Below are 9509 nucleotides of genomic sequence, written 5' to 3' on the forward strand. Positions count from 1 at the left end.
AAACTAGAAACTTCCAAGAAGGAGCAGACCAGCTGAAAAGTCCGTTCCGTCTTTTTTTTTTCTTTAATAATCAAAAGGCAAATATAACACACATTTTTCAACACACTGAAAACATGATAGCCTGTTTGAGCATTCAAGTAAACAGCTTTTGTTAACTGTCACATAAGTGAATCTAATAAATGAAAAAAACAAAACAAAACAAAACAAAACATCCTTACTATAAAAGCTTTGTCAGAGGCCCAAAATGAATTTTGAACGTGGCTTTATAAGAATTAATGTAAGCAATCTGGTGATGACTCTTTCTTTTAAAATAAATCCTAAGGCATTTATGGATTATTGAAAATTATGTAGTTGAAAGAATTCCTCCGAATTGTATTACTTTCTTTACTGGAAGATGGTTAACGCTCTTTTGAATGGGAAAGCAAGCAATATTAAATTTAAAAATCCACATACGTTACCTTGAGGCAATACATTCAGATTACTTTCTCTTCAGGACATTAACACATGTATTGGGACAGCTCTGGGCATCTGCATAAAATGTATACGGCTCCTTAGAAGGTAGACCTACTTGTTGAGACTTCGAAAAACTACTTAAAATTTATCTTTAACATCATGATCTGGAGAGGAAGCCTGACGTGTGCAGCTTCTATTTATATGCACACTGTGCCTGGGGGATGTTCGTCCTTTTGTAAAAGCCGACTGACTTTGAAAATGTCCGAGATTCCAGCAAAAATAAAATATCAATCAGCTTAAGCATTAGGCAAATTATTTCACAAGCTAAACCGAGAAGATTTTCCCAAGTTTAACGATGAGTAGATTAAGAAAAGTTTCCCGTTTGGGGATAATACATTAAAAACCAGGGCACTTTAATTGTTTGGAAATACCTGAATGAAGGTCTCCGTTCCTGTCCTCCGGCAGAGGAGAGGACTGGATTTGACTCGAATGAATGAATAAAAGTACATAAAAGTATGAATTCTCCCCTCTGACCATCTGCCATTTTTATTTTTTTTACTGATTTCCAAAATACTCGATCAATGTTGTTTCCCATTCTCGGGTATGGCTGTAATTCAAGGTCAAGGTCATGAAAATGCAATCTTAGTTCTGTACATGCTGAGTTTTGAGAGTTATTTTTATCAGTTTCTCATTTGGTCTCGATCTACCAGTGTAAGCTTAGGGAAATTATTTCTTTTGCTTCACACTACTGAGAACCCAGAATGTTCTAGAGAGCAGGGGCCAGGGTCCTGGCAAACATTTGCGGAATGCCCGGGCCCTGCCGTGGCCAGGGCTGGCTTGCAGGCACAGAGCCCTTTAGAACATACCGTTTAGGTGCGGCACGGATGCGATTTTGTTTACAGGGCAATGGTCCTCCCGGTTACCCTCTGCCAGGAATCCAGGCTCTTTTCCCAGAAATAATGCTCTTCCAAAGGGTAGATAAATATCCCCTCCCATTATATGGAGAGTTAATAAGATAACCTGAGAGCTGCAGGCACACACCCAAGGGCAGCGCATGGCTGGAGCATGACCCTGTCACGGGAAGACTGAGGGCGTGGACGACACCAGACAGGTGACCGGAGAGCAGCGTACAGACCTCGGCGCCAGCCGGGACTGGCTGCGGCACAGGCGGAGGAGGGAGGAGCAAGTAGGCACCTGTGAGTTTCCCCCGGGAGACTGGAGGAGGCCAGACTCCGGATGGGGTCTGTAAGAGTGGCAGAGGGTAGGAAAGCCGTCACACGTGCAGCCTTCAGCTGACAGGTTGAGGCGTATGACAGACAGTAGAGGAGACGTCGTTAACAAAATAGGTGATGTTTCCTTAGAACGCGGCCCCAAGGAGGAGCCAGGAACGGTCAGCCAGCACCTGAGCGCAGGTATGAGTGGGGAGGGGGCACAGATGAAAGGGAGCCGCTAACTGTGCCCTGGGACCCTGGGGCATCCCTGCTGAGGGACACACTTGGAGCTGTGTCAGTGGAGGAGAAATAATTTTCTAGATGTAAATTTAAAAGTTAAGTGTATTCTTGGCACAAATCAATGAAGGGAAAATGCACGCCCGAGGCATAATGGGGATTTGAGGGCCGCTGAAGCACAGGTGTGATGTGGGGAAGGAGAGAAGGAGGGAAGGGATCCAGGAGAGGTGACAGGCACAGGGACTTCAGGGCAAGAGCATAGTGGGCAAAATGAATAGGGATCACACACGCACACACATGCTGGCATGCATGTGACCATATCCACATTTATTTCATTACCTGAGAATGGGTGTAGACACCGGGGAGTGTGGGGGAAGACAACGGTTTCCATTTGGGGCGTCGTCTTCCGCGTGCGGTGATGGCCGGAATGCAGACAGACTTACAAGAGTAAGGAAATCTTTCACAAAATAACGGGCACAGGCAGGATAGTGTCCCCGTGAGGAAGGCAGCCCGAGCCGAGGACTTCGTGACTGTCCCCTCAGGGAGAAGCAGAAACAACCATTCCATCTTGTTTTTCTTTTAAGTTTATTTATTCATTTTTGAGAGAGAGAGGGAGAGAGGGAGAGGGAGGGAGACAGAATCCCAGGCAGGTTTCACACCATCAGTGCAGAACCTGAAGGGGGCTCAAACTCATGAACCGTGAGATGATGACCCGAGCCCAAACCAAGAGTCGGTGGCTTACCTGACTGAGCCCTCCAGGTGCTCCCCCACCCACCCCCCGCCACCCACAACCTACCACCTTTAACAGTGTGCCCAAAACGATACTTTGCCTCTATCACGTCACTGTATAGCACTGCTGAAAAGAGTTTGGACTGTCGAAACAGCAACCCAAGGTGAATGAAGACTTGCCAGAGAACATTCCTGCGAGATTTCCGTTAAAAAGAATCAGTTTCACAACCGCGCTGTAATGTCCGTGTATCACCAGTTCTAAGCATACATTGATGTTGTGCATTGTAACATCCCTGAAATCCCTATGCACCTGCTAAGCACAGGTGGCCAATCTGCCATTGCCCTAATGACGTGTGACTTAGCTGTAAATCCTACAGCATGAGGGGGTAGTGAGAACCCCTCGATATTTCAGTCAACAAAACACTTACAGGATAAGAAAGTTCATTGGATAAAGGCAAAGGAATCGATTCGCCAAGAGAATACAGCATTTCTGAAGGTTTATGCACCAAAAAGAGCTTGTAAATACCTGAGATAAGAACCGAGAGATGTGCAAGAAGAAGCAGAAAACCCGGAGATTTCAATACCTGTCTCTCAGTAATTGATACAAAAAGATAAAGAGATAGTCTGGGTGGCTCAGTTGATTAAACATCCAACTTTTGATTTCAGCCCAGGGCAGAATAATCTCACAGTTCATGGGCTTGAGCCCCGCATCAGGCTCTGTGTTGATGGTGTGGAGCCTGCTTGAGATTCTTTCTCTCTCTCTCCCTCTCTGTCCCTCCACTCCCCCCCCCCCAAAAATAAAGAAAGAAACATTAAAAAAGATAGAAAACCGATAAGAACATAGAAGATTTGAACAACGCTCCCAACCAACTTGACCTGACAATTGTAGACAAAGCAGAATACACAGTGTTTTCAAATGCACACAGAATATTTACCAAGATAGGCTGCATTTTTGGTCATAAAACCAAAGAAATGAAAGCATATTTTCACATAAGGAATGTACGAAAGTATTTATAGCAGGTTATTTTGTAATATCCAAAAGGTGGAGACAACCCCAAACCCCATGAAAGGTGACCAGATAAACAAACCAGTCTATTCACACAATGGAACACCATTCGGCACTAAATAAATGAACTGGTGATATTTATTCTAAGTAGATGACTCTTAACTCCGCTGCAAGGAAGAAGTCAGATACAAAGAAGAATCTGTACAATTCCACGTAAATGGAATTCTAGCAAAATGTTGTGTAGAGACAGGAATCAGATCAGCATTTCCCTGGGGAGAAGGGTGGAGGTGGGAGGGAGGGACAGGGAGGTACGACGAAGGGGAAGGAGGAGACATCTGGACGTGGCGGGTGAGTTCATTTTCTTGATAGTGGCCATGGCATCGCAGGTAAACACACACAAAAACTGAACAGTAGATATGCAGTTTGTTGAGTGTCAGTTACACCTCAATAAGATATTGAAAACCTCAATCAGTAGAAATCAGAAATCTGAAAGGAGAAGAAAGCCTTGTCTCACAGTTTTATGGGCATTATTTTTCTTCCTGTCCTGGTGGCACATGAAACAACGGTGCATCTTACAATGAAGAACACACAAGACTCAGTACGTTACAAGTATACCTTCCCCCGCCCCCAAATCCCCTGTAACGAGTGTCTCCGAGAAGACGAGGGGCTTTGCAACCTATTTGCCCGGGGAATGGATTTTTCAAGTAACAGGTAGAAGCCATGGGCAAGAGGGATAACCAAGGATCTGCGCGGAGAAGTAAGGATCTAGACAACCCACATGACAGAGTAGAGCTTTCAATCAAGGCGCACGGATACTATCCCAATTTGTGCTTTTTCGTCTTCCTTGAGAACAGTGAACTCTCCAAATGCAATCTCATGCTCTCGACGTGTGTAGTATTTACCCACTTTCACAACAGTAGCAGGGTGTTATTTGGTTGTGACGGGTTCCGGAACTTGAAGAGATTCTGTAGCTGGAAGTTTGGGTTGGGAGCCGTGGGCTCAGAGGCAGGTGAAACCCGCCAAGAGGTGAATCCATGAACTCAGGTGGGGAGAAGTTGGAAGAGGGCAGCTCAGAACTCCACGGAGGAGGAACAGGAGAACCTTCTGGGTCCCTTCTGAGAGAAGAGGGTGGGGAGGAAAGGACGGACGCTAGCAGTACAAGCCGGGCAGTGGCCACGGGGGCCACACACGAGGATCATTCGTGGTTACCATGGGCGACTATTTCATCGTGTTCATCGTAATAACTGATAATAAAGTAACACTGCACGCATTTGCCGTTTATCACAGTAACACTGTGACTTCGCGGGAACCCCTATCTGTCCTCTCTCTAAAAGGGAGTTCAGGCATCTTGCAAACAAAACAGAAGAAAACAAACAAACACCATGTGAAAAATTCAGTGCATCAGAAACAAAGCAGGCTACAGCGGCGAGGTGCATAAAATAAACCCAAACTTTGAGCTTCCTGGCGGCCCCGGGGAGCAGGAAACATAGCACGTGAGAGGTAGCAGCTCCCGGTAACTCACAGAAGGGAAGATCGCTCTCCGCGTGGCCTACGCCCAGCCGGCAAGATTCAGACACTACACTGCACAGTCATATCACCATCATTTCACGGCAAGTACATCGATAGTATTCATTTACATATAGCTTGGGGCAACTTTTAGTAAAAATCAGACATGATATTGAGGTATAATTTCATGAACACGTTTATTTTTTCCGGCCATTAATTGGGTCCAAAGATGGAACTTAGCATATCTACATCACAGCTTCCCTTAGATTATCTTCCCCAGTATTATTTCCCCGAAAGCAGGCTGTTGATGGCAGCTGGACGGCCGGAGATAACAGTGACGGTCGTTAGCATGGAAACGGATCGCCTTAATTGCTGAGTGGGGACAGACACAGGAACCTTGGTGGCCAGATAAACAGGGACAGAGTTAATTCTTCCCTTAAAAAATCAGGAAACCCGAAGGGAAGGCCACCCCACTCGGCACAGAGCGGGGCTGTAGGGACAGCTGCATGTAAAGTTGTAGTCCTTCTCAGGAAGCAGTTTGGTGTCTGTGCCAGAGCTTGAACCTGTGCTCTTGGGAGCCGGCGGTTCTCTGTCCCTGTTGATCCCCGGGCTGCCCCCATCACTGGTACCCGAATCTTGTGAGGAGGGCAGAGTCCCAGACCCCACTCCGGACCTGCTGAATAGGAATGTTAACAGCGGGTGACGGAAAGATTCTGGGGTCAGTGGTTTGACAAGCCGCTACCCACGGACCCTCTGAAGTTCGGGAACTCTTGCCCACAAAGGTCAGAGCCTGAAAAAAGTCTCAGAGTTGGCGTTGCCACTTAGGCAGGGCAGGAAGCAGACCCTCCGGGTTCATGCCTGATTTCCATTCCTTCTCTTCTTTCCTTTATTACATTTCTTTCTTCCCCGTGCATTTATTGAGCAGCTACTATGTTTGAGGCCCTGCATGAAGGCCTTAGGCTCAGAGATGGATGGAAGTTCTAACAGCACACGAAGCCCCAGGAACGTACCAGAATAAACCGGTCTGTGGGTTTTTTTTTGAAGCTTTTTAATTAAATGTTGGAGATCACTGCTTTGGTGTGGTGAATGTTCAGCCCATCCTTCTGAAAATAGATGGAAAATAGAACCGTATGTCTTCTGTGACCCTTGCTGGTCCCCGATAATAAAACTCTGGGCTGTTTCTGATTCAAGTTCGAGTTTAAAGGCCTTAATGTAATACAGGCTGTATCAAAATAATTTTTTAAAATTTTTTTATGTTTGTTTATTCTTGAGAGACAGAGAGACACAAAGCGCTAGTGGGAGAGGGGCAGAGAGGGAGGGAGACACAGAATCCAAAGCAGGCTCCAGGCTCTGAGCTGTCAGCACAGAGCCGGACGCGGGGCTCAAACCCACGAACTGCGAGATCATGACCTGAGCTGAAGTCGGACGCTTCACCGACTGAGCCACCCAGGCGCCCCAAAATAATTTTTTTCCAAAAAAAAAAAAAAAAAACAGTACCTGGGAGAGGTGAACCTCACTCACTGAGTCATCTAGAAATTCTGCCTATTTGGTATAAAAAAAGGAGGGGGGAACAAAACTGAAGCTCCAGGACATGGCGGGAGTGGTGAGAGCTTAATGCAGAACTTGTGGAAGGTATGGAGAATCAGTCAACTGCAGGCATTTCTTGCACACCTGTCATGTTCCAGGCAGAGTGGGAAGCTCCAAGAATTCAAAGATGGGAAACACGGAATTTCTTCCCTAGCGCTGCTGAGGACCCAGCGGGGAAGGCAGGTGTGCTCGGGCCAAACAGATACAAACGTGGCTCTTCCGCGATCCCCGTAGGTTGTGACCGCATAGGAGTGTTTGTTTTCTATTTACAGATCAATTCTGGTTTCTTGACCTCATCTTGCTTTCTGCTCCCTGCCTGCACCTGTCACCCGTCCAGAGTGAGAGAAGCCCTCGCCGCTTTTGGAGCCAAGGACAGGTCTAGGCGGGAGCCCCTTTGTGCGGGGTGGTCATGATCACTGTGCTGTCTTCCTGTTTTCAGAGGGGCGTGGGAATACCATAAGGCCAGCCTCACTTTCTGGCTAGATTCTGGGATTTCTCTTTGAAGTTGCAAAGGAAGCATTGAGATTTCGGAAGCAGAGCCTCAAATTGTTAACCAAATGTGTAAAAGTTGGCCATGGTTATAACCGGACAGCACTCAACGTAAACAGGAGGAACCCCCGGCCTGCTTAAGATCCTGTCGCTTCGTAGGGACAAAATGCCTGGTGGTCAAGTCCAGAGAGGAAAGCGCACCTTCCTTGGGAGGTGGATTTCTTTTCCTCCAGTTACCCCACTTCTGAGACCCTTCCCCAAACTGCCACGTCTTTGCTGATGCACCTGTCTGCCTTTATGGCAAGCATGGCTTTCTCTTCATTTTTCCTGCCTTCATTGATTCACTCATCACCCACTTAATAAATATTCTGAGGGCCTTACAGGTGCCAGGCAAATGTGGTCATCAGCTGGCTCCCGATGGCATGGCTGGACAGTTGTTCAAGTCGCCCCTTCCTTAGTTCAGCCGGTGCCCAGCTCCTCGTCAGCTACCGTGGCTGTTAGTGTGGTCTCGGGCGGCCCAGAACCCTAAATAGCTCATCAGGGAGCACGGTGTGATCCCCAGAATTCCTTCTCCGCACCCATTGCTATGACCTTGACATGAGAGGTGACTAAATGAGGGAAGGCTTGCGTTGAGCCGCCAGCATGGAAGGTGGGGGCTGGGTGTCAGCTCAGAGGGAGTGTGAGTCAGAAAGACTGAGGTAAAAGAAAAGACAAATTAATTAGCTTGTCAAATCCTTCGTCTCAGAGAGCAAGGATGCTACAGACTCTTGCATAATCAAGTGTCACTCCCCAGCAACGGGGAGATTCCATACCTCACTTCTCTTCAGGTATCAGTTTTTGTTTCAAAGGTGTTTGTGAATTAGTGCAGATTTCACAAAGGTGGAGAAAGATGCAGAGAGGAACATTTTGCAACATTAAATAGGTCCAGTTGGATCTTAAATCTGTATACGTGTAGGTCTAGATGTTACCAGATTGAACATGATACTCATTTTTTACATGGGAACTCAATGGTTATTGAACACAAAATTGTGAATTGTTTTAATAAAAGTAGTTAATGAGACTTCTATGACATTTTCAAAAGCACTTTTCAGCTTGTTTGAATATTTCTATGTGCTTTCTTGCCATTCATGAATGTATGGTTTGTATTTTGCAGGACTAACATGAGGAAAATTCCTGGGTACATCACCCCCAGATGAATGTCTAAGGAGATTGTTCTGACCATGAACGACATATTCCAATTTGGGGTTTTATTTAAAATTTCCCTGCATTGAAAAACTTGAAAGACTCAAGACATACTTTGTGGGTCCAGCTACTGATTCAAGAGAAAATTGCTATGTTAGTAATAGTCATTTATATGACAAAATTATAATATTTCAATATTTTCTGCAATAATGATTCATCCCATACAGCCGCATTGGAATGTTCAGATATGACATGTAGAGCTCATGCTTTATTTTCCAACCTGTGAATTGCCTTAAGAATTTTATTTATCAGGGACGCCTGGGTGGCTCAGTCGGTTAAGCGCCCGAATTTGACCCAAGTCATGATCTCATAGTTCGTGGGTTCCAGCCCCACATCAGGCTCTCTGCTGTCAGCACAGAGTCTGCTTCGGATCCTCTGTCCCCCTCTCTCTGCCCCTCCCCTGCTTACATTCTCCTCCCCACCCCCGGTCTCTCTCTCTCTCTCTCTCTCTCTCTCACAAAAATAAATATTAAAAGTGTTTTTAAAAATATTGTATTTATCATTTCCACTTCCGTTGCTTTGGCAGCGTGATATTTTTCCAAATTGAAATAACAAAACCTTGCCTACAAAGCTCTTAAAACCATGACCCAAGAAAGATTGCTTAACCTGCCATTATCATCAGTAGAACACAAATATGTGAAAAATATCCTCATTATACGACCATAATCAGTGATTTTTATTCAAATAAAGGCAAGGAAAATTGCATGAAATAAATACATGATAATTTATTAATTTTGTGTGTGAATATTTTATTGCCTCCCCAAACATGTCTGCCCCACCATCAGAACATCTAGACCTAGGCACGTTTAATTTATTTTGTAATTATGAAGATCTATTTGTCAGGGCAGAAGACAGAGTGCATTTTATTCAGCAGTTTGCTAGCGTCTAAGTTGTTTGGGCTGCTCGAACTGGATACGGCAGGCAGAGCGGCTTGTAAACAGCACGGCGTTATCACTCACAGTTCTGGGGCTGGAAATCTGGGACTGGGGTGGCAGGCTGGGCGGGTGAGGGGTCTTTCCCAGCTGCAGGCTTGTCACTATATGTCCCCA

At 45.8% G+C, this 9509-nt stretch overlaps 1 long non-coding RNA gene across 1 annotated transcript; it reads left to right on the forward strand.

Annotated features, from left to right (window-relative positions):
* Positions 1-1334: 1334 nt before the first annotated feature.
* On the forward strand, positions 1335-9192 carry LOC147584621 (uncharacterized). The gene is made up of 2 exons (XR_015251778.1): positions 1335-1649; positions 8372-9192. It is a non-coding gene; the product is annotated as an uncharacterized LOC147584621 (long non-coding RNA).
* Positions 9193-9509: the final 317 nt, after the last annotated feature.

The sequence above is a fragment of the Puma concolor genome, chromosome A1, assembly GCF_028749965.1.
Source record: "Puma concolor isolate L17-30 chromosome A1, mPumCon1.1.hap2, whole genome shotgun sequence".
NCBI classification, from domain to species: Eukaryota; Metazoa; Chordata; class Mammalia; order Carnivora; family Felidae; genus Puma; species Puma concolor.